Source organism: Chrysoperla carnea, chromosome 1, assembly GCF_905475395.1.
Source record: "Chrysoperla carnea chromosome 1, inChrCarn1.1, whole genome shotgun sequence".
Lineage (NCBI taxonomy): Eukaryota > Metazoa > Arthropoda > Insecta > Neuroptera > Chrysopidae > Chrysoperla > Chrysoperla carnea.
In genome coordinates this window covers 107,658,081-107,680,838 of record NC_058337.1, presented here as the reverse complement: position 1 = coordinate 107,680,838, position 22,758 = coordinate 107,658,081, and positions in this window count along the sequence as shown.

Sequence of the window (22,758 nt, the reverse complement as noted above, 5' to 3'; positions counted from 1 at the left end):
ACAAATTTAAATTCGATTTTCATTTTTCTACTTTTATAGTCTGAGACTCTGTGTACCATGAGGGTTACACTCACATAAACGGCTTGCTGGATTTTTTTCATTGCCCAAGCATAAATTTGAAAATTTTTAGTGAATGCACTTTACATTCATTTTATGTTGCATTTTTAACAACTCTTGCTTATTCTTTCTTTTTCGGAAGCTGTCCATATATGATTACTGTCATAATATACAGAGTCGTAATTAAGTTATGTATATGTTAACGCTATAATTTTTTGAATTTCTTTATATTACCATCAATTACTTTCAAAAAGTACCTCTGATTTTTTTGATTGAAATTTTATTCTATATATCCATTCTATTAACTTATCCATGGTCCATTTGAATTAACTTATACATAAATTAAGACAAAAGCTTTATCATTTTCATGTTTCATATTTTAATATCATTAAAAAATCTTGGATTATTATTTAAATTCTAAGTAATATTGATATTTAACCTCTAATCACAAATGTAAATTTTGTAAATACAAACTTGTCGAAAATTTTGAAATGCATATTTCATTTTTTGTAAATATCAAACATAAATAATTATAATTATCAAAATTAAATACATTTCAAAATTAAACAAAAATACTAATTAAAACTGATGTAGATTTTCCGTTCCTATTACAGAAGTTCCTGAACCAATATATATCCAGTCAACAATAGAAATAACAGTATGACCACTCAACTATACTATCAACACATATGATCACTGGTTCCTCAATTAAGTGAAATGGCATTATATAGATGGGGTGATCGCAATTTAACTTAAAAATCGGACAATTTAAATTTGATACAATAAAAAAATTTATACCTTGTAAAAGATACGAAAATCGCTAAAACCTATACATACGTAAGTAAAAAATTTACAAAATTTTCAATATAAGACAAATAATTTGATAAGAATAAACTAATATACGTAATTAAATGTGTGCCATAATTATTTGTAATTTAAAGAAAAAAAATGGAAACTGATATACGTAAAAAATGTAGACTTGATAATGTCTTTTTGGAAAAAAAGCATTACGGCTATCAATGTAAATGATAAAGCTTACTTTAAGATAATAAGTGCTTATAACTAAAATAATAAAATTTTTGTATTTAGTTAAATGAAAATATTTTGACAAGTTTGAAAGTAACTAAATTATACTTTTTCCGAAATGCAGTGGATGATTTATTCGCAATTAAAAATTGTACTTAATTCGATTCCAAGTTGTTTATGAAATTCAAAGGGTTTCGCCTCTTATTAGCCATGAATGCTTGCTTTTAAATTCAAAAATGATTTACACTTGCACTGTGGGCTACTTCTGCCTTGAATATAAATGGGACTCGTATTTATTAGTTTTATCAGGTTGGAAGAATCGAAAGCTGCATATGCATTAAATGAAAGGCATTTTCATAGGCAGGGAATCGAGATGACATATTATTTATTGTCTTTTTCCTGTTACTGGTTTCGCGTAGATGAAGCTATTTGTAAACGCTTAACTAATTCTGAGTACCTGAATATTATATAGAAGCTCAAATGAAGACAGTTCCGGGAATTTCAGATTGAGTTAATAGTAATTCACTTTATTTATTCGAATTAAAACTGAGTTTGAAATTTCCAGACAATTCTGGCTATAAAATTGTAAAGTGTCGCTATTAAAGGCATGGTGAGCAAAAGTTGTACTGTGGTTTCTTAGCCATATTTAGCTTACAATATATTTCGAATATCTTATATAGTGTGGACAGCTTTTATATTGTATGTATTCAAAATGATTTGTCTAGAAATGGCCATCTTTACGAGTGGCCAGTCTAATTGAAAATCGTAAATTCATGCATGACAATTTCTAAGAAGATAATCAAAATGTGACCTTAAGTGCTAGAAACCTTAAAAGAGATTCAACTTTTAGACTTGTCCGAATATACTATTATATTTGTAAATTCAAATAATTACTACTTCTACTTTAAATTTATTCTAGAGAAAGTAATTAAACCAAGTGCAATGTACAGTACATTATATGATAACTTAGTACCTATCAATTAATATATTATATAAAATTAATTAATGTTTGTAAATAAATCAAAAGATTATATTCCAATTAAGTGATGAGTTAATATTTAAGTCCTATAATATAAAACTTCTATTAAATTATAACACATATAGTTTCTAGTATTGATCTCTGATCTCTGACAATGAGTAGAACTCTATTTTGTTTGAGTAATTATTTTATTATTAAAGTATTCTTTTGTTCATATTTGTATAAAATTGTACAAAAAACGCTGCTCTAACAGACTGTGAATTTTACAAAATATCCAACTATTCCAAGAACATTTTACAGAAAAAATGATGTTTAATATTTTCAACTTTTATTAAAATGAAGAGAAGAATATACAGTTATCTCAATTTTAAAAGATTATAATTTATACCTTTTCAGAATGAACAGAAACGAACAGTTATCAACTCTTAAAGTTATGAATCATAATTTTAACATTTTTTCTTTAAAAATTCACCAAAGTCTTTTAGATCAATGTTTAAATAAAGCCACTATAGTTTTGAAAAATTGAATTGTGTAATGAATATTTAAGTCAAAGTAATCATTCCGTGGCTAAAATCATGGGCAAAAAACGTATTAAATTTTGAACCGTTAACCAAAACTTTTGTTTAGGCATGTAAAATTAAATAAATTATTAAATTTTTAACACAATTTAATTAAATAATTTCCAACGTTCTGTAATTTAGATTTTTGTTTACTTTGAAGATATCTTATTGTTTTTAGATTTTTGATAATTCAAATTACCTTCCCTATCTATTTATAAATTCAAATGAAAAATAACATTCCACAATTTCACTTTTTGAATGCTTTATTATGTTTTCCATAATTTAGTGAAACTTTTTTTTCTTGTAAATAAAGTCAATATTATACATCATGTATACTAAAAAAAAATTTGTAGTCTATTAAAAAAAAGTATTCTAAGAAATATAAATCGCTTTGTTCATCAATCAGTAGTAAGTACCAAGTTAATTTCACTTGTCAACTCTTAGCTGGCTGATATTGTGAGATAAAGGTCAAAATTTAAAGTTTTTTATGTTTTGCTCCAAAATTCTGATGACTTCACTTATCTTATACCTTGTATTGTTATTTAAAACACTGAGTAAATGTAAACACAAAAGCCACAACAAAATAACACTTACAAAATTTTCAGGGATGTATAGTCAAGTCAAAATATTTTTCTTTCTATATAAAAAAAAAACGTTAAATATTTTTTCTTGTTTCTTTGAAAGCTTTGACTTTTCATTAGAGGTGTAAATTTCCTTGAAAACTGATTTCCTACGGTTATTTTATTGTGAAGCAACTGAGTGTATGAATTAATTCAAATAAAGTAATTGTAAAAATATATGCAAGAAATTGAATACGATTTATGCAATAGTGTGACTGTAATTTATTTTAATAAAAAGTCATGTTAAAAATTTAATTAAAACTGCTTTTTTCCTTAAAACTACTCCAATTTCCTCATTAAGTACGAAATTCCCACCAAATATTATCTACTCATTGACGGTAAACAGTAAGTATTTGAGTTGGCGAATACAGTATCAATATTTTTCATGCAGGATGTGCGATTTTTCAGGCATATCCAGCATGATGTTTGCAGTTCTTATGCTAAAGCTATGGTAAAAAGTTTTTCGATAGAAGTTGACGAGAAATTAAATTTTAGAACTTAAAAGTGCGTTATAAATCCCAAAGTTTCAGAAATTTTGCCCGTTTGAAACACGAGATAATTAACAATCTCCTTTTAACAATTCTGCCGAAAGAATTTTTTAATATCCTAAAAAAAAGCTTGGATGACCGTGAGTTTTACATGCTTTGAATGGGGAAATTGCGAACTTCGCAGATGATTATCTCGCGATATAATCGACCAACAATTCTGTAACTTCGAGATCTCACATCAAACATTATTCTCTGAGCCTGTGAAAAAAATAGGCCAAATCTGTCGAGCAAACATTCATTGCTGAAATTACCTTAAAAGCTGCTTTATAGGTATCTATATTATACAAAAAGTATTATTTTAGCCATTTTTGATAATATTTGATTCAGAGAAAACTTGTACCCTGGGAATGGACATACGATACTATATTATCCCTATAAATAGGCTTTTCGAAGCTGCTCATTCTTTAAAGGGGAGAAATGCGTTGAAAAATACTTCGTATTAAAAAATAGTGCTTGTGTTATTTAAAAAATATTTCGGACTTTATATTTTCGTTAGTTTTGAAAACAGCTAATATCGTTCCGATTTGATCACCATGGAAAGTTTTTTTTTTGTCTTAGGCTTGTTCAATTTTTGTCCAAATTTAGTTTTTTTCCATTATTTTGCTTATCCATGTTATGCATTGATTTCATTTATCAGTTGAGAAAAAAGTAAGAGTTGTCCCACGAACAAGACGGGTCACTGTTAATTATTCAATATAATTTTTTCAAAGTAAATAATATTATTTATACATTAAAATTATAAAATATACATGCATAAACAAAATACAATAATGATAAATATTATTCATAATAAATTATCTTATGATACCAAACCAACCAAATAAATAAATATATTTATAATATTATTAATAATAATAATAAATAAAATATTATTTTCAAATTATTGTAAAATAAATTTTATTTTGTAATAAACAACTAAAATTTGTCAATTATTTCACTTGTCATCAATATAATAATATTTGTTCATTCTAGTGTACATATCACACAACATTCATTGAACGATGTTCTTTCTGTACTCGAGCGTATACACTGATTAGGAGTAGAAAAGGATAGTCAAATAAAAACATAATACGGCGATCTGTTTCTACTTAAATTTAGTGATGTACACCGATATAGGAAGAACAAATTAATACATACATGTACATAGAAAATAAACATAAAATATATAATCGAATGTTGGTACTACGACATTTATAAACAACACAAAACGAATTATTCAAATAAATTCGTTTGGGCAGTTACACATATTACCCATTACTACCTCAAAAAACAATCCAATCACCCCCTTTTATGTTGTGCTACTTCTCCAAACACAAACCAAATGAATTTTATATGTACGAGTTTAATCAAAAAAAGTTGAACCTAATTAGCTATTAACACGTGAAATTTACAAAATTTAAAAAACCCCCGACAAATGCAATTTATTCCTTGTAAACCGATTTTTGGAAACTTAACTATAAAATGTTCTCAATCAAGTCGGTTCGACCGTTTAGGGGCTACGATGCCACTGGGAAACACACAAACGCACAAATAAACACTTTAAACTTATAACACTCCTTCTTAAATCAATATCAAAGTGATGATCAAGGATATCAGATGAAATGAAAAGGATATTTAGAGAGCTATCTATCATTTTTTGGAAATATTTTAATTGAAATTAAAATATTTGAGTTGACTTTGTTCTTTTGAATTATTGTTTTGAATTACCTAATTATTTTACCATTTCACTTTTCGTAATTAATTGAGCCAGGTTTATTTTACCATTCATTTCCATAGTAATTATCTATATATTTAAATTTTATGTGAACCTTGTGTATCTTTTCCAAACCGAATCGATTTTGAAGATCATCGCCAATTTTTTAATCTTGTCGGATACGGAAACCTAAGCTCGCACTTAAAACATAGTTAAGAACACTCTCCGTTAAATTACCTTTCAAATGAAACTTTCTAAATTGGTGTTTCTTTGCCTTGTGACGAACAGCACAAATATCAAAATGGCAATATCATTCTTCTTCATCTTAATAACGAAAAGACGCGATCGATTATTGACGAAAATATTTTTGACTTTGAACACGAATATAACTTGTACTTTGAATAAATGAATTTGAACTTAAAACGCAGACAAGTCCAACGACACAAAAATCATCAAATTTAAATGAATAGAACGCAAAATATGGGCTCTTAACGTAAAATAGTTATTTTCCAAGATGGCGGCGAAAGGATTAATTTCTAGAATCGGCAAAATAAGATTTAATGTCTCCAAACAACCCCTTATCGAATTAATGAATACTAAAATCTAGTGTCAGAAACTTTAAGGTAAGTCCGTAAGTGCACTGGACTTCTGAGGCCGTTTTACTTTAGAGAGAAAACTAGTCAATTTGCTTCAATTTTTTAACATTCTCTATCGTCATGAAGTTTTTAGTTAACTTGATCACAATAAATTTCAAATTGGATCGTATTTTGTATAAACTTGAGTATATATTAGTTCAATTTGAATTGTACATTACCTAGGCAGGCATACAGAAGTACCTACCTAGTGCTACAACTAGTCAGTCTATTATTATTATTATTTGTTGTTTACGATGACTAATCAACCCTGAAAATGTTGTCCTAATCCCAAATAATAATTCATAAACGTGTCAAATATAAATCGTAATTTATTGTTTCACACAAACCACCAATCTCCATTAATAATTATTAAACAAGTGAATGAGCAGAGCAGAGCTAGCTAGTTCTAGTCGGTGCTGGAGCTGCTACCACTACCATCAAATACATGTTCACATCAATATATAACTCAAATATGTGTTGATACTGGATGGCACCCATTATTGTTGAAAACATTCACGATCAATAGAATAAGAAAAACTGCTTTCAGGTTTATAACAACAAAACAATGAAAAGAACATCCCGAAAATTATTTCTCTTTTTTTCCGCTTTGTCACGTGTTATGACTTTGTCACTTAATATTTAAATATGTTTGTTATTGAATTAAATTCTTATCAGGAATACCAAAAAGAACATTGGGGCTTGAATATTGTTGTACTCTTCACTTACTTATCGTTTCTAATAAAAACATCGTTGAAATATCGTTGATCTCCTTTGTTTAAATGGTAGACATAATATCTAACAGGTTTATGACTCAAAATTTAACAGAACAAAATCCACTTGGTCACAAACATTTTGTTAAAATTATAGAAAAAGTTATTTGGATGTATTTTTATCAAATTTCTATAACTTGATGTATTAACCGCTGTTAAAAATAGCATATGTAATTAGGGAGCGGAATTAAGGGGTGGCAAAGGGGCAGCTTCCCACTGGGCCCTGGAAATAGTTGGGTCCCAAGTGGAAGGAACCCACAAGAAGTTCTGTAACGTAAAAAAAGACGGGAAAAAGAGAAATTTGTAGAGAAGGATCCCACAGGGGAAGTCCAAGTTCAGTAACGAAGACTAAAAATAAAAAACGTGTGTATATCCCAGATTTTCAGGGGCTCTAGGGGGATTTCACCCGCTGGGCTTTTGTTCTTAAATTCGCCAATTATGCAATCATATCTTGAACCAAGGCTACCCGACCATGAACTGCAATTTCATATCGGGTGGCTGTATAATTCTTATCAAAATTTCCTTTAGCAAGAAGCCCAGCGCACAAAGAAAATTTAACAAATTCAACTCTGGGTATAAATACTTTCTAATACCTATCGAAAAGTTTATACTTTACAATTAGTTTCAAACCAAAATGTAGAAGATTAGATTTTAAGATTGATAGTTTACAAATAAAAAGTCATTTAATTCTATCGAAAAGCTTAAGCTTTGGTTATCTACCTAGTTCTCTACAGATGACACTTTTTAAAACACGGTGCTAAGAAACTATACATTATCAGTAATGTCAGAAAATATTTTGTTAAAGTGTTTTTTGAAGATGACCGAAACATTTTTTTTTTTGGACCATCTGACATCAGGATTGAACTTATTGAACACCTACTATCCTCACTAACCCATATTTTGTGTAAAGCGTGTGACATTCAATACTGGCTACACCTCTATAATAATCCTAACTCGTTCTATGATGATCCCCCAGTGTTGCTGATGCTGATGTCCTCTATACTCTAATTCAGTCCGCCAATGATTATTGTATTAGATGAAGAGGGATGAGATGTTGATGGACACTACAACTAAGGGTTGAGTATTGTAGAATGGCGTTGTGTTTTGAAGGTGGTGATATTCGTGTAGAACATGATCTATTAACTTTGTCATAAAGATTTGATTACTTTGCAAAACGAACCTAGATGGTAAAATTCGTTTCCCGTGTTTGATAATATCAAAAAGGATAGAAATAAAAAAGTATCATGCTTTTTCATCAAAATAAATTTTCAAACGAATTTTTTCTAAAATGATATGATCTAAGGGAAATAATATCGAATGATGGATAACTTCATTCATTTATTTTGTATTCGTTTTGCTCTAATTTCGATTACTTTTTTCTGCTATTATCCTCCAATTGGGAGAAAAAATTGTGATATTATTTCATATCAATCAAAATAAATCACTAAACTAAAGTTAATTAAAAACAGTAGATTTGCCTTTTGTTATAATATGTGTCTTGACAATTTTATAAATTTGCTTACTCATAGATCCATTTGCACCAGAAATAGGAGACCATTTCTTTTGAAATTTGTTATGTAATAAACCAATTCTTCTCAACTTTATGGTAATTTTAAAGAGTTGAAAGTTAATTTTATGCTGACTTACTATTTTATTTTTCCAGCAGTTGAATGAGATTTTTAAACGTGAGGAAGGAATTGATATGAAATATTCTTGATGTTTACATGGAAATTACCCTCTGTAAATTGTGATCTAAGTAGTCGAAATTAATGTTCAAAGATTATCTGACTAAGATTAGAAAAGTCAATCTTTATGTCACAGGAATAAAAACATATTTAATATGTCTTTGTAATAGGAACAAAAGGATTACATTCACTAACTAGTGCAATATCCGCGAAATATTTTGTATGGGAAGGAGGTCAAATCTAAAAGTACTAGTAAGTATTGCAAATCTATAGGCATTCTGACGAACAACGAATATTAAATAATATTATTTTCGAAAAAAGATATCTAAAAATTAATCTTTTGGACTGGACTCAACTGAAAAATTAAAGGGAGGTTTATATAATACATTAATACCCATACTTTCCCAAAATATTTGAACACCGTCGATTTTTTGTAGCTATGTAGAATTATATATGACAGCGTAGTTTTCTTTGAAAATAAAATTATTTAAAAGCGCAAAGCGAAAAGTATTAAAGCAGTTTATTTTGTTATTAAAAGTATTCTTTAGGGGTATATTAGTACTAATAATTCCCAGAAAGTATAAGTATAACGAAACAGAAATATTTTAATATTATTTGAAAGTAGTTTAATTTAAGTAGAAAAACTGTACAGTAGAAATATTTTAACATAAATAAAGAAAAATTCTTTTGCCGATTATTCCATCATTGAAACTTTAATATTAAAAAAAAAAAATTCTTACAAAGAAATATTAACAATCTGAAGTGTTTCCCATAATATAACTAGGAATATAACATCCATTTAAAAAAAATTAAAACCTCAAATGATAGATTTTACACCATGCTAACAAAATATATAAAATTTAAAATACGTAATACGTACGTAGGTCGTAGGTACTACGTACGCAGTCGTTTGTATTTATATTAAATGTATTGTATGTATGTTATGGACCAGTCATGTGTTTTGTTGTTATTTACAATTCAGTTTATTTGATAAAACATTCATCAATGTGGATTTAAATTGTGAAATTTAAATATATTGCTTTGCTAATGTATTTCAAATTCAAATACTACTCAAATACAAATACATATACAAATACATTACTACATTCAAAACAAAACACCTCAATAAATACACACAATAAGGCCTTATATATAGAATTTTGTATTACGAGCTTGATTACAGTTTGCTACATTGCGAGCCTCTAGATCTCTTTGATCGATTTTTAAAGGCTGTAACGAACGCTAATTCAAAATTTGGATAATAAGACATATAATATATTCGACAAACTTGTAATTCTATCCACAAAATTATTCAAGATGTATGAACTTTTTTTTTCTCTATCTGCATATATTTATATCAGTAGTTGTCGTAATTTTTCACCAGACTATATTCACCATTTTAGTAATATTCACAAAAATATTCATTTTCTTTCGATTTTCGTTAAAAAAATGAAGCTTTCGCGGCTATTAGTGTATTGAGAAATTGTCATTATTTTAACGTTATCTTCCATTCGATAAAATCAGGTTCTTGGACCATTCTGTATTTTCTTAGTTTAAATTTTCTTCTTCATCTTATGTTGTGTGAGATTGGCGCTTTTCTGTTTAATGGTTCATAGATCGGCATTTGGTCGACAAAAAGCGCAGAAATTTTATTCTGAACCTTCACATCATTTGTCAGGATTCCTTTTGAAACAACCATTTGAGCCTACTCGGAAAACTCTTATTCACAATTACTTCAAGGCATAAAGATTTTCCAAAATATATTCATTCGCTGCTAATCACCGCTACGGAAACAAAGTAAATATGTGACGAGAGACTAAACTCATATGATATGCACAGTTGGTAAAAGTTGCCAAAAATTGTTTTTTAAGATACCTATTAAATTCGGAGTGAAAATTTATTGAAAGAACATTTATCTAAAATTATTGAATTTAAAGGACGTCATTTGCATTTAATTATTGGATAGGTCATAATGAACTAGCCCAGACGATATTATTTTCATTGATAAAATTTACAATACGAAAACCAATCTTTCTTTTATTTAGTTGAAAATTTTGGCAAAGTTTATTAGAATCATATTATAAATAAACATTCATACATATTATGTGCTTAGAAAGGTTTGTTTTAGCCTCAAATGTAATATATCTAATTCAATAAAACTAAAAAGTATCCTCAAAAGAATTTTTTGAAAGTTTGGATATATAAAAACCTCATGTTATGATGAGTACGCTAAGCACAAAATTTCCTAAATCAAGGAAATTTTTTGATAAAGTTTGCAACGTAGTGGTTGATTCAGTTGACAAAGACTATAACTTTGTTATATACAAAGAATCAATGGACTAGAAAAATTTTGAATTAGCAGAAAGAAAAATGAAACTGGTCCATAATTTTCGCTGGTTTTTTCATGTAGGATATAACCTTAATATCATTCAAAGCTAAAACAGACTTATTTATAATTTTAATAAATTAAAACTTATTTATAAATGGACCAAATAAAATCATATATCGTTATCGAAGTACCTGAAGCGACATTTATTAAGGGAGTGACTTATTATGAGTATGTGAAAACATGTTTTAAACACGTATCGAAAATGCTGTTAGTATGGTTTGTAGTTTTTATTTTCTACAACAGACGATTTCGAGACGGTCAATAAACTCAAATTGAAGAATAGAAACAAGTAAACAAAATTTTGAATCAAAAACTTTTTTATTCAACAGAATTATTTGCATATTCTTTATCCCATCAACCTAGAGCATTCAAATAAAGAGAGTTGTAAAATTTGCCATAAGTTTGTAATACCCATGTTTAAGACAATTTTGATTAGAAAAGTCACAACTCTACTGTGTTGAAAAACGCAATCATTGAGTTAAAGGGGGAAATATGAAATAAGAACGTTGGAGTGGGTAAACTTCCCTGAAAAAATAACTCAGTTGAAGTAAACGCGCTTACTTGGCCGTTAATGTTCTTGTAACAAGTAAATATTTCTTGCCCCAACGATGGCAGTACTTTAGAAAATAAGTAGGTATTAAAAAATTAGAGTAGGTACAATATGAAAATATTTACTTTCTACCATCAAAATAGCTTTGTTTTGAAATAAAATATAACTGTTTACCTAAACATATATCGTAATTTTATCTTCAATTTTCAAAGAATAACGATAGACTCCTCTCTAAGTTTATTTTTTTGCTCTTGATAATGTATCACGTTGTCTTCTTCTACCTGATTTATAAGGGCTATTGTACACTTACTGTATACCAATACATAAATACATGACACACAGAAAAACGTTACCTCCAGAGAGTGTATTTGATAATGGTAGCAGTATATATATTTTCCATCACCTAACTCAGGTAATTTATCTTTGAAAAAAAATATATATACAACTTTGTAAAAAGACACCAAGAATTTTAAATTTCATGAAAAATAAATCAAGAAATTGGTTTTGATAAATTCTATAAGATTGTGTAGTAGATCATAACAGCTTCTTCCCAATTTATTTTCATTTGACAATGAGAAAAACATACATTTTTTGTTGGAACATACATGTTTTATAGTCTTCAATCAATAATTTTCCGTGAGCAATTGCGCTTTGTTAAGTCGAAAATCAAAGGTTTTTGACTAAAATATGGTAAGCGTCGAATTTAAAACGTTATACTTCCAATTTTTTTGGAGTAGGTTCTATTGAATTACTTTTTTGTAGTCAAATCACGAGAATATGACGAATTGGGGTGTCTTATTTTCTGGCTTCTTCTTCGAAAGGGGCTGAAAAGTATTTCAAAATGAGCAAAACATTAAAGTAATCTGCTAGAATAATATTTCGAAAAATGCTTCTTATTCTTTCCAGATATTCTATTAAGGTACAGTTTTGTAGGCGTTACAGGCAGCCTTTCAGTAGGAAGAACGCTTTTTATATACTACTTAAATTCAGAAAATTGAATTTTTTCTTAAAAAAGTTAGATCTTTATTCCAACCCATTCATTACTTGCAATACTTATTTTTATTGTTTTTTCGAGAGTAGGCCTCATCCTAGTGGCTAGATTCATACTTATAGACCTTGGTGAATTGGTGTAATTGAGAAAGTGGTAAGTGTTTCGAAAAATGGAAAACAAAATTTTCGAAAGGCCAACCACGGGGAAATTTTGAAAATTTTAGAATGCTGAAAGTGATGAACAAAAAATTTAGTGCTTTAACATGTCGTCTCTTTCCGGTCTTAAACTAACAATCAAGTTTACTTGTTAAAATAACTAACATAACTTGTTAATTCTGGAACAATCAAAAATTCCGGCATAAAAGATATTTGTATGTTTTCTGACTTTGTTTACATAAACAAAAATCTTTATAAAATATATTCGATTCAACGCAAGTGTTGATGCCCTCCGTTCACTAGAGGGTATCTATTGTAAGCCTTATATCGTCTCCAATGAAATAGGATTATTACCATAGCAACATTAGTGGACTATATCAATTTAAAATTAAACCATTTAATAAAAATAAAACAAGTATCAAATTGCAATTGGTTGGACACTAAGCTTGAAAAACGGACTTTAAATAAAAAAGCCTTTATAATATACAAATAAATAAATTCAATAAAATTAAATCACAGATATATTTATTCATCATATGTACCCAAAACTGCCCCTATGTCACCCATCCCCCATTCTAGCTTGCGAAATCATACAAACTGAGAGTGAACAACAATAAAATCGTAATCGGAATATTAAGTAGCTGTTGGAAAAAGAGACACAAGGGACTATCTACAGTGTGTGTGTACATGTATATGGTACTTTCATCACCCATTCCAATGAATTGATTAAATTATGGTGGAGGTGGTGGGAGTGTCTCCTTCATATATGAATATTTTCGATATAAATAATTGTTATTCTTATGTGTGTATATTTAATATTTTTAGTTTGGAAACGTTAAATTATACATTTTGAATAATTAACAAGAAAATTGAAAACTATACAACAATATATTCCAAAACTACAGGATGTTTTAGATAAAATGTATGGCTGAAATGTATCTAATAAATTATGATTTTCGACTTTGCATATTTAAAATTAAAAATGAAATGTCGTAATTTGGAAAAAGTAACAGGAAGGTTGTCAGCCCTAACCTCAGTTCGTTAAGGCAGAAGCCGGTTTCTAGATTCACTTCAGTCTTACAAAGGAAAATTACATTGTGCGAAATTTTGAGACATTTCTCAAACATAAAGATTGTTTTTTATAGAATATAAATTTTTATAGAAATATTTTGCATTAATATTAGTAATTTTATTATTATACTCAAAATAGATAACCGAATTTCATGAAACACTGACTTAATAGTTATAATGAAACAACTTAAAATAAATAACAAACAATTAATGAATATTCAAAAATTTTAATAAAGTATCATCGCATGATTTTTATTTACTTTGCCCTCTACAAAAACAACTTCGTTGACATCTTTTTATTATTACATATTTCATATATTTTACCCAAACAAGAAAAATTAAATTTTTGAGTAAATATTGTATTCAGTCAACCACTCACATGCTATGCTGTGAAGTATGAGAAATATTTGCATAAATAAAATAAATTTGTCAACTTTATTTAGCATATATCATCACACTTTAAAAACATGCTTCTACGGTTTATACCAAAGTGTAGCATATCGTACTACGCACCACAACGATGCGTCAAATTATTGTTGAACGAACTTTATAATTTACAATTTTATCATCATATTCCCTGAGTGTTTTATAAAATAAGTTAGAGTCGGATATTTATGCTTTAAAAATCATATTTCGAGAATGCACATCTCCAGTGATGTTCCTTACTGGAAGATATTTTTCACCCCATCAGCGCCTTGAAGTTTTTCCTCTGAAATGTGTCCCTCTCGAGTGTTTCATGGATTAGCCCGCCAGTTTTACAAAAAAACCACCTCAGCTTTCTTCATCTAACGAATTGCTCAATGATTGACTCCCATAGACATAAGAAAAAATAAGGGAAGGAGTATAAAATCTGACTTTAGATGAGGGGAGAATTCCACTAAGGGGGAAAAATGTCCCTATGTGTCTAGTCTTGATTGACTTCGGATATTTAAACATGTTGTTATTATACACTTGTACATCATTTGCAGAACTTAGTGTATGTGTGAAACATATTCATTTACAATAAAAAGCATGCGCAATCATACCCTGCCTCTCTTCGCTGAGTGGAGATCACCCCGCTAGCTTACACTCCGTCCCTTCTTTTTTCTCATGTTTATGCTGGCTCCTCACATAAATTTCTTTGAAGTAGATTGTCCTCCTGCAACAACAAAAATCAAATATCTAAGTTTTGTGTTAGTTTCACAAATTACTCCATGAAACAAATCTATTTCAGACAGAATGTATCTGGCCTTCACTGACCAAAATAAAAATCAAGAGAATATTTGCATACATACATGTAGCTTTGTTATCTTTAGCCTCTTTCGACTCTATCAGGCCTCCTTTTAAGGTTTAAGAAGTAAGCTTGAATATACTCTGAGATTCGAAGTATTTGGAAATCCAAAGAAATTGGAAATCCAAGACTATTTGTAAAAGAATAAAAATTTTCGCATGGCACAATTTAGGGTAACTTGTTTCATTAGTTTTTACTGTCAATAAAAGAGAGATTTTTTGAACTTTGGTTAAGAATATCAACATCAAAAATTTGATGCTAAAGGCCTCTGTTATGAACTAATAAATCTGAAAAATTGGCATCCTATTGAATTAAATGGTTTAAACGAGACAAGAAGTGTTTTAGGACAAAGGCAGGCGCGATTTTGGTAAACAAGTGAAAATATTTTCACACATAGCCATACATATTTTTGGTTAAAAATGAAATATTAACCAAATATAATAAACATGAAAGCATAGGCATAGGCATACAACTTTTAACAAACACACCACCATAGCTTGTGAAAACACAGAACAAAACACAAGGAAGCAAACAATATCCATAAATATATAACATATAGACGATGTACGACGTCCGTACGTCTTGCTTGCTGCAATAAGAGATGTATGTGTTGTATTACCTTCCTTCATCCTACCTCATGATAACAATAATAATAATAATTATACAGCAGTGGCCTAAATATCCTCTGTCCGACACTTCATCTTCATCCAATGCAATGATGTCCGGATATTTTAAAGATCGGAGAGCGAGATTTGGGAGAAACTGCTTTAGAAGCAAATACCACGCAATTAATTTGTGGAACATGCGAAAACAACGATGTTTTGTCCTTTCTGTCAAAACTCATCCCTTTCAAACGTGTTTTTTGGAGTTGGATGGTCTGAATAAACGTTAAAATGCCTCTTGACGACGCGACGCTTTATTCAATTCATCTGGTTAGAGATAAGCCCCCTCAAATGATGCTGTCTTTTGAGAGAAAGACTCGTATTCACACAGAATGTGAATGCAAGTTTTTTACCCTAAGATTCTATGAAATTTATTTGGCTGCAATTTGTGAGTTTGCAGTGAAACGGTAGTAGATCATTAAATATTTTCAATTGATTTTTTCTTTTTTCAGAGGTTTTTGTCATGTATGCCATCTCCTTTTCTTTGTTAAATCTAGCTTAAACAAGAAAATTATATCACTTCTATGAGACCTTTGCGAAGTTATCCTCATCTTAACAGTCGAAAATCGCTAGAAAGTAAATAGATAGAAATCCTTATATCAAATAGTCGCTTTTAAGGCCTATAAATCTGAATTTTTTTGAACCAAAGTTTGTATTTCTTTTGTAAGTTATCTCTGCAAGTGATTGTCGCTCTTACATTAACACGCGTGAATTTAGTTTCCCTTAAAAATCCCTTTTATCAGGTATAGAAAATTCCTAGCTATCTCCTTTTACAAGATAAGTCTTAATTTAGGTATTATTTGACAAATCGAATAAGCTACGGCTATGTCCGTCCTGTGCAAAAAGACTATCGAATTTGATTCCTTATCTCTGATTAATGTCTGCGCTTCTAGCCAAACTTGCACGTTTCTACTAAAACTTTTAAAATCTTTTACTAAAAAGCTGGTTTCACATACATTTTTTAACTAGTTTTTCATATTCAAAATAATGATAATAATAATAATAATAATAAACCATCATTCCATCATAGCATACATACACTTATATTAAAGTGCGTGCGACCGCATACGCAATTAGAATTTACATATATAAACATCGTACATACAGTATACCATACCTACTCCTTACAATCCTTGTCTACTATATTGTATGTATAATCTAATCTAACTCATATATGTGTTGGTTACTTTATTTAATATAGTGCTTTATAATATTTCTGTTTCATTTTATTTTAGGAACTTTAATTTCACTATGCTTTATTATTTACTAGATGCGTGTACAGAGTGTACTAATGAAAATTTTTTACCAGGCAAATTATATTATTATTCTGTTTTTCTAAATATAAATGTTTTATTACTGAAAAATTTCATAGAATCTCGTTTTATTTTACACAAGGTATTTATAGATAAAGATTAAAAAATCCTATAGTGGATGTTTGCTAAATTTATGATGGGAAATTTCACTAAAATTTTTCTTTTTATAGGTAACAATCTATCAAGAATATTAAAACTATTCGGTTTTCGTACTAAAATTTAAGAATAAAAAATGGAGTGTATAATATGCACTTGCTTTGCACTACATATTTTCAAGACTTCCTGGTGAATACAATCTATTGGTCTGCCTCACAAAATGAAATATGATTGTCAGCTCGTACTATAAAACTAGTTGACTGTAATAGCCAACTATAAGCTTTTGCTTCTTCATTATTTTTCAACAATGCATACATTGCATAGTCATAAAATTGGATAGTGCAAGTAAAATTAAATGGGAGCAATAGATTTTCTTGGGAGTTATTTCAGTATTTACTCATAAAGTGATTCGGCTGAGAAAGTCGAATACATTTAAAATGCCCTTGCCTATTCTTATTCTAAAATTTTGTTACAATTTGAAAACCTACATATAGGAGTAGCACGGACGTAGCCTGAACAAGTAATCGCACAATACAGAAAGAAACTTATTGATAATAATAATAAGCTTTTAAGCGTTGTTTGTCATTTCACATGTTTGGTGGAAAGAAATTGAGCTGTCAATAGTCAAACGTTGAATATTTTTCCTTTAAGTCCATATATTCGATATTATTTTTGTACCTACATACAACAATACAACCATACATAGATGATATTCTAGCGCAAAAATGAAAAGCTCTTTATTTTTTGTATCACTCAATATTTCTGCACATTCTTACAGATTTATAAAGCTTCTTCCAATTTATAAAATATAAATGCTATTTTCTAGGTGAGATATATCTGTGTGTATATCAAAATTAAGCACAAAACATATTTTAAACATATACATACATATTTACCTACATACTAACGTATATACATACATACGAAAAATATTTCTTGAGTTACGTAAATAAAATAATTGTAACACCCTATCAATTATATAATGTGGTAAATAACAAAATGACGTCATATGGTTGGCATATAACACACAAAATAAAATTTATATAACAATAACTTATAGAAAGGAACATGAAAGCGTTATTCTATAACGCGCGAAGGCGCTTTATAGTCACGGTGCTCATCAGCAGACATTGTTATTGAGAAACACACCTGGAAAAATTATTCATAGACAATTTATTTTAAAATTCTATTTGGAAGGCAAAAGGAGTAAAAAATCAATTTACTCGATATTGTAAAAAAAGAGAATGTCTGTTGTCCGACAATTTAAACATTGCGGCAAAATTTAATTTTCAAGTCGGCGAACAAGGTATATCTCCTGTAATTCAGTGCCAGACAAAATGAGTTTTCATTAGTTGTTCACTTATTTTGCAGGACCTGCCAAGCTGCGAAGAAGGAATGGACTATGAATTACCTCTTTTGTCATTGACTCACTTGTGTCAGCCTTTCTTTGATGACATCTCCTATTTGATGTTTGTAGAAGTCGAAACACTCCTTCTGTACTTAAATAGCCCCAAATGATTCATGGAATAATAGTAGTAAAAGTAACGTGGACCAAGCCAATCTTATTGCTTAGATATCACACCGGACTTAATATTCCAATTGTGTCTTAGTTCGAAACAGCCACTATAATCTTACCTATTCGATTATTTTTCGAATGAAATAACAACCGCTTAAAAAAGCCACACTTTTCGTAAATAAAAAAATCCCTGATTGACTGTATCCTTGATGGAGCCGTAACTATTACGTGGATACGTCTATGTAGAAGAGAATACTCAAACTTATACACCCGACTTTATTGAGTTATGGACTAAGAGTTGGCGTTGTCGATATAGTAGACTTTTTACTTACCGACTTCGTTCACTCATGTACCAACAAAAGGTGTTGATGTCTGAACTCCTGATCACTAAATGACCTCTTTTAGAAACGATAACATAAACGTAGCCACTTCAAAAAGTTGTTAGGCTGAAAACAAGTAAACCAAATAAAATTTTCTGAAGGTGTCTTGATCAATGAAAATGAATGCTGATTGGCACCGGGACTGTAACAGACTGATAGAGGAATAGAAAGCGTTTTTCCATAACGCGCGAATGAACTCACTACAGCGACAAATAAATGGCATTGTGAATAATTAAAATGTCAACACACAAGAATGGAAGTATTTGGTTTTTTGGTTGATGTAGTTTTATTGGTGTACGTTATCTTCGAATTAATAAAATTACCGCACATATGTGTTATGTGGTGTTGAAAAGGACATTAAAAATTGACGTTGCGTCAAAAAAAAAACTTTTGATGAGAAAAATTTTATAAATATTATAATTATTATATTTTGATTCGTTGTATTTTTAATGAAATGTATATGTGCATTATTTTACCCGAGGGTGTTGTTTTTTGTTGAGGGTATTAAACTTTTTCGTAGTGATTTGCATTAATTTGTTTTGTATAGGATTTTGTTTTGGCAATCAGTATGTAGAAAAATGACAATATATAGTATAAAATTTGTCAGCTATTAATTTTTACTAGTTTCCGACAAAAATTCTTCGGGTTTGGCAACGGCCATCTGTGGAAAAAAAACGCCTTCGAAATCTTCGTTTTTTTTATTATTGACTATAGGTCATCTTTTGTACTATCTCTATCTTAGAATTTGATGACTGATCGACTCTCCACATTGTTACTTCCAAAATATTATCGGCCTCTTTCTTCTTTGACTCCCGACGAGTAAATACAAGTAGGTTAAAACATAGCTTTTACCATAAATCTGACGAAATGAGACAATTCGACAAAATTTTATGAATTCCTCGGACCCTAGAAGCTACTATTATGAGCTAGATATTTCCCTGAAACACTCTTTAAAAAATAATTCCTGATTATTATTTAAAAAAGATTGTGATGTGGGCGAGTTAAAAATTATATGTTATTATGGCGGTATCTGTAACAACTATAGGTAGATATATAGTATAGATATTCCTCCACAAACCAACCAGCAGGCAAATAAAATAAAATCGAACACCAAAGAATCAGGCGATGATACAGCTAACCATGATACCGTATCAGAGTTGGCTTAAACAATATACAAAAATATATATTCAAATGCTTCCTAAAGAAGAGCATAAAAATGAAAATACCTAAGATATCAAAAATAGATGATACATTTTTATATGATGTATAGTAGAAATTGGACTCAAAAAACACGAAAAAGGTATATTTAGTGACCTGTAGAAGAACGACTAGCATTCCACAATATTAAGAACTTTTAAAATCATTTCAGGTTGAATAGGCTTTTGTCCTGTAAGAATAAATCGATTGAATAAAAGTTTCTTCTGATTAATCAAAATATTTAGATAACAAAACACAAAAATAATTTTAATAAAGTTTAAAGATCATTAATATTTTTAGATAAAAATTTTCATAAAACTATGCATCCGATCACGTAACAGCAACCACAACAAACACATGTCTTGCAAATACTTACAAACATGCTTATATATAAATGATTAACTGTCATGAAGTGACATCATAAAGGACGTCATTACACTCTACAATGTTTTAGTACTAAATTTTAATTGGTTTTTTAAAATGCAAAATACATGAGGTAAAGAGTTTTTTTTTAAAACACTTTCTTGATGTAAATCAGATATTAATGTAACATATAAACCAATTTTTCTAATTTATTATTTTTTAATAACCTTCTCAAACACCTTAAATGGCTGAGGATTAAGTAAAATGGTTGAAAGATTTAATAACGATGAGAAAAAAGAAATGTTTACTTGAAGTGTTATTTTGAGATTTCTCAAATTTACAACAACAATACCTAAATCTACAAAAATAATATCGAGCGAGAAATAAATTTAAGCGAAGTTGAAAAGTGAAAAACTGAGAGCACGATGAATACTTTATATTGTCGTTTTAATTAGCGATTTTTAATCAAGAAAAGAAAAGCAAAATAAATTTTTCTATCAAATTAAGATTTCTCTGAATGGTTAATCCGACCCTGTATAAAACAAAGGTACTCATTATTCACACAGGGTGCAATGAAACAAGTTTATATAAAATACAATATTTTGTGTTCAATCTTTGAGAACATCATATAAATTCATTCTTATCATAAATTTAATATTAAAACAACTTTATTAAAATTGGAAGTTGTTTAGAGTTTATTTTTTATATTTATTTTTTATTTTAAATTTACTGCATACATATAATGGAGAGTTGGAAACGGATAAAGCGATGATAATATTATTTATTTATTTATTTATTAATATTTAATGTGATTTTAATATAGAAGTTCAATGATTTTATTATTTCAAAAGGTTTTACTTTTTTTTTTTTTATTTATTTATTTTATATTTTATTGTAATGCATAAAATACGAAAAATACTTATTGTATTTTTCGTAAAAAATGAAATATTTACTGGGACAAACTGGGACAATTTTATCATATTTACAACGGTCTCTGGCAGAAAATTTAAGGGATCATCATATATATAATACCACCTTGAAACCAAATTTGACTATCTCATTTTAATCAGGTAGGTACTAATCATATGAACTTTAGTAAAAGATTTAAAAAAAAAGTCAAGAAAATAACATAAATGCGGTCAATTTAGTTCATTCGCGTAAGCCGGGAATTTCTCACTTTAACAATATAATATACACGATGTTCGATTTATATCTAGGCATATAACTATCACGGGTATGACAGAATACATGCGTTAAGCAATACAACTAAATGAAAGGTATTATATACATGTGTTGAAGCTTCGATATGCGTTGAGATAGTTATACGCTTGGAGAGTGGAAGTTTCTTAGTTGAGCAGCTGAACTAAAACTGATACAAATCACTTTTGCAATTTCATATAACACCTGTCATACCTCTTACTTAGATGCATTGCTTAACGCATGTACTCTGTCATACTCGTGATAGTTAATACCTAGATGTAAATCGAACATTTTTTATATTTCGTATACACACACTCTATATTTATCATTTTTGTAAATCATTATAATTTTAATTGAATTATAAAGTTGATTACCTTGATTATCAATAATAATAACAAACCTAGTCTACTATTTAGTTAATCGCTATACCTTTAATAGCTATTCCTTACCATAGCAATTTGCAATAATATAATCGCTGTTTAGTTGTTCTTTTGTGCATCGATAAGTATAGTAATTATTATCTTCATGATACAGATGATATCATAATCAAAAATCCAATCACATATTATCAAGGCATCCTGTTTTGAAAAACAATTATATTCTTAACCTGAATTTTATAGATGGATATATGCAAATAACTTTATAAAGAATTAGTTCAGTCATTAACTTTCGCATCCCTAGATCAATCGATACTTGTCGGAAAAATGTTCAATTTTGATGTATAGTATAATCTTTGATTAAAAAAAAGTCACTTGTAGGCGAAGCTATGCAACACAAATACCGCAAAGGTTGAAAAAATTTTTATTCTGTTTAGAAAAAAAAAGTAGTGTTCAATATAGGTACCGAAAAGTTGGTTGCAGTGTATAAATGAACCAAAGCCCGTTATAAAGAGCTTGTCACCTTTTCTTCGGACTATATGGCATCGTAGTATCTGTACAAATGAAGTTATTTTATTGAAATTCCTTGATTGAAAACTATTTACCCAGAATCGTGTTCAGCTATCTCTGATCTACATGTAAGAATAACGTAATG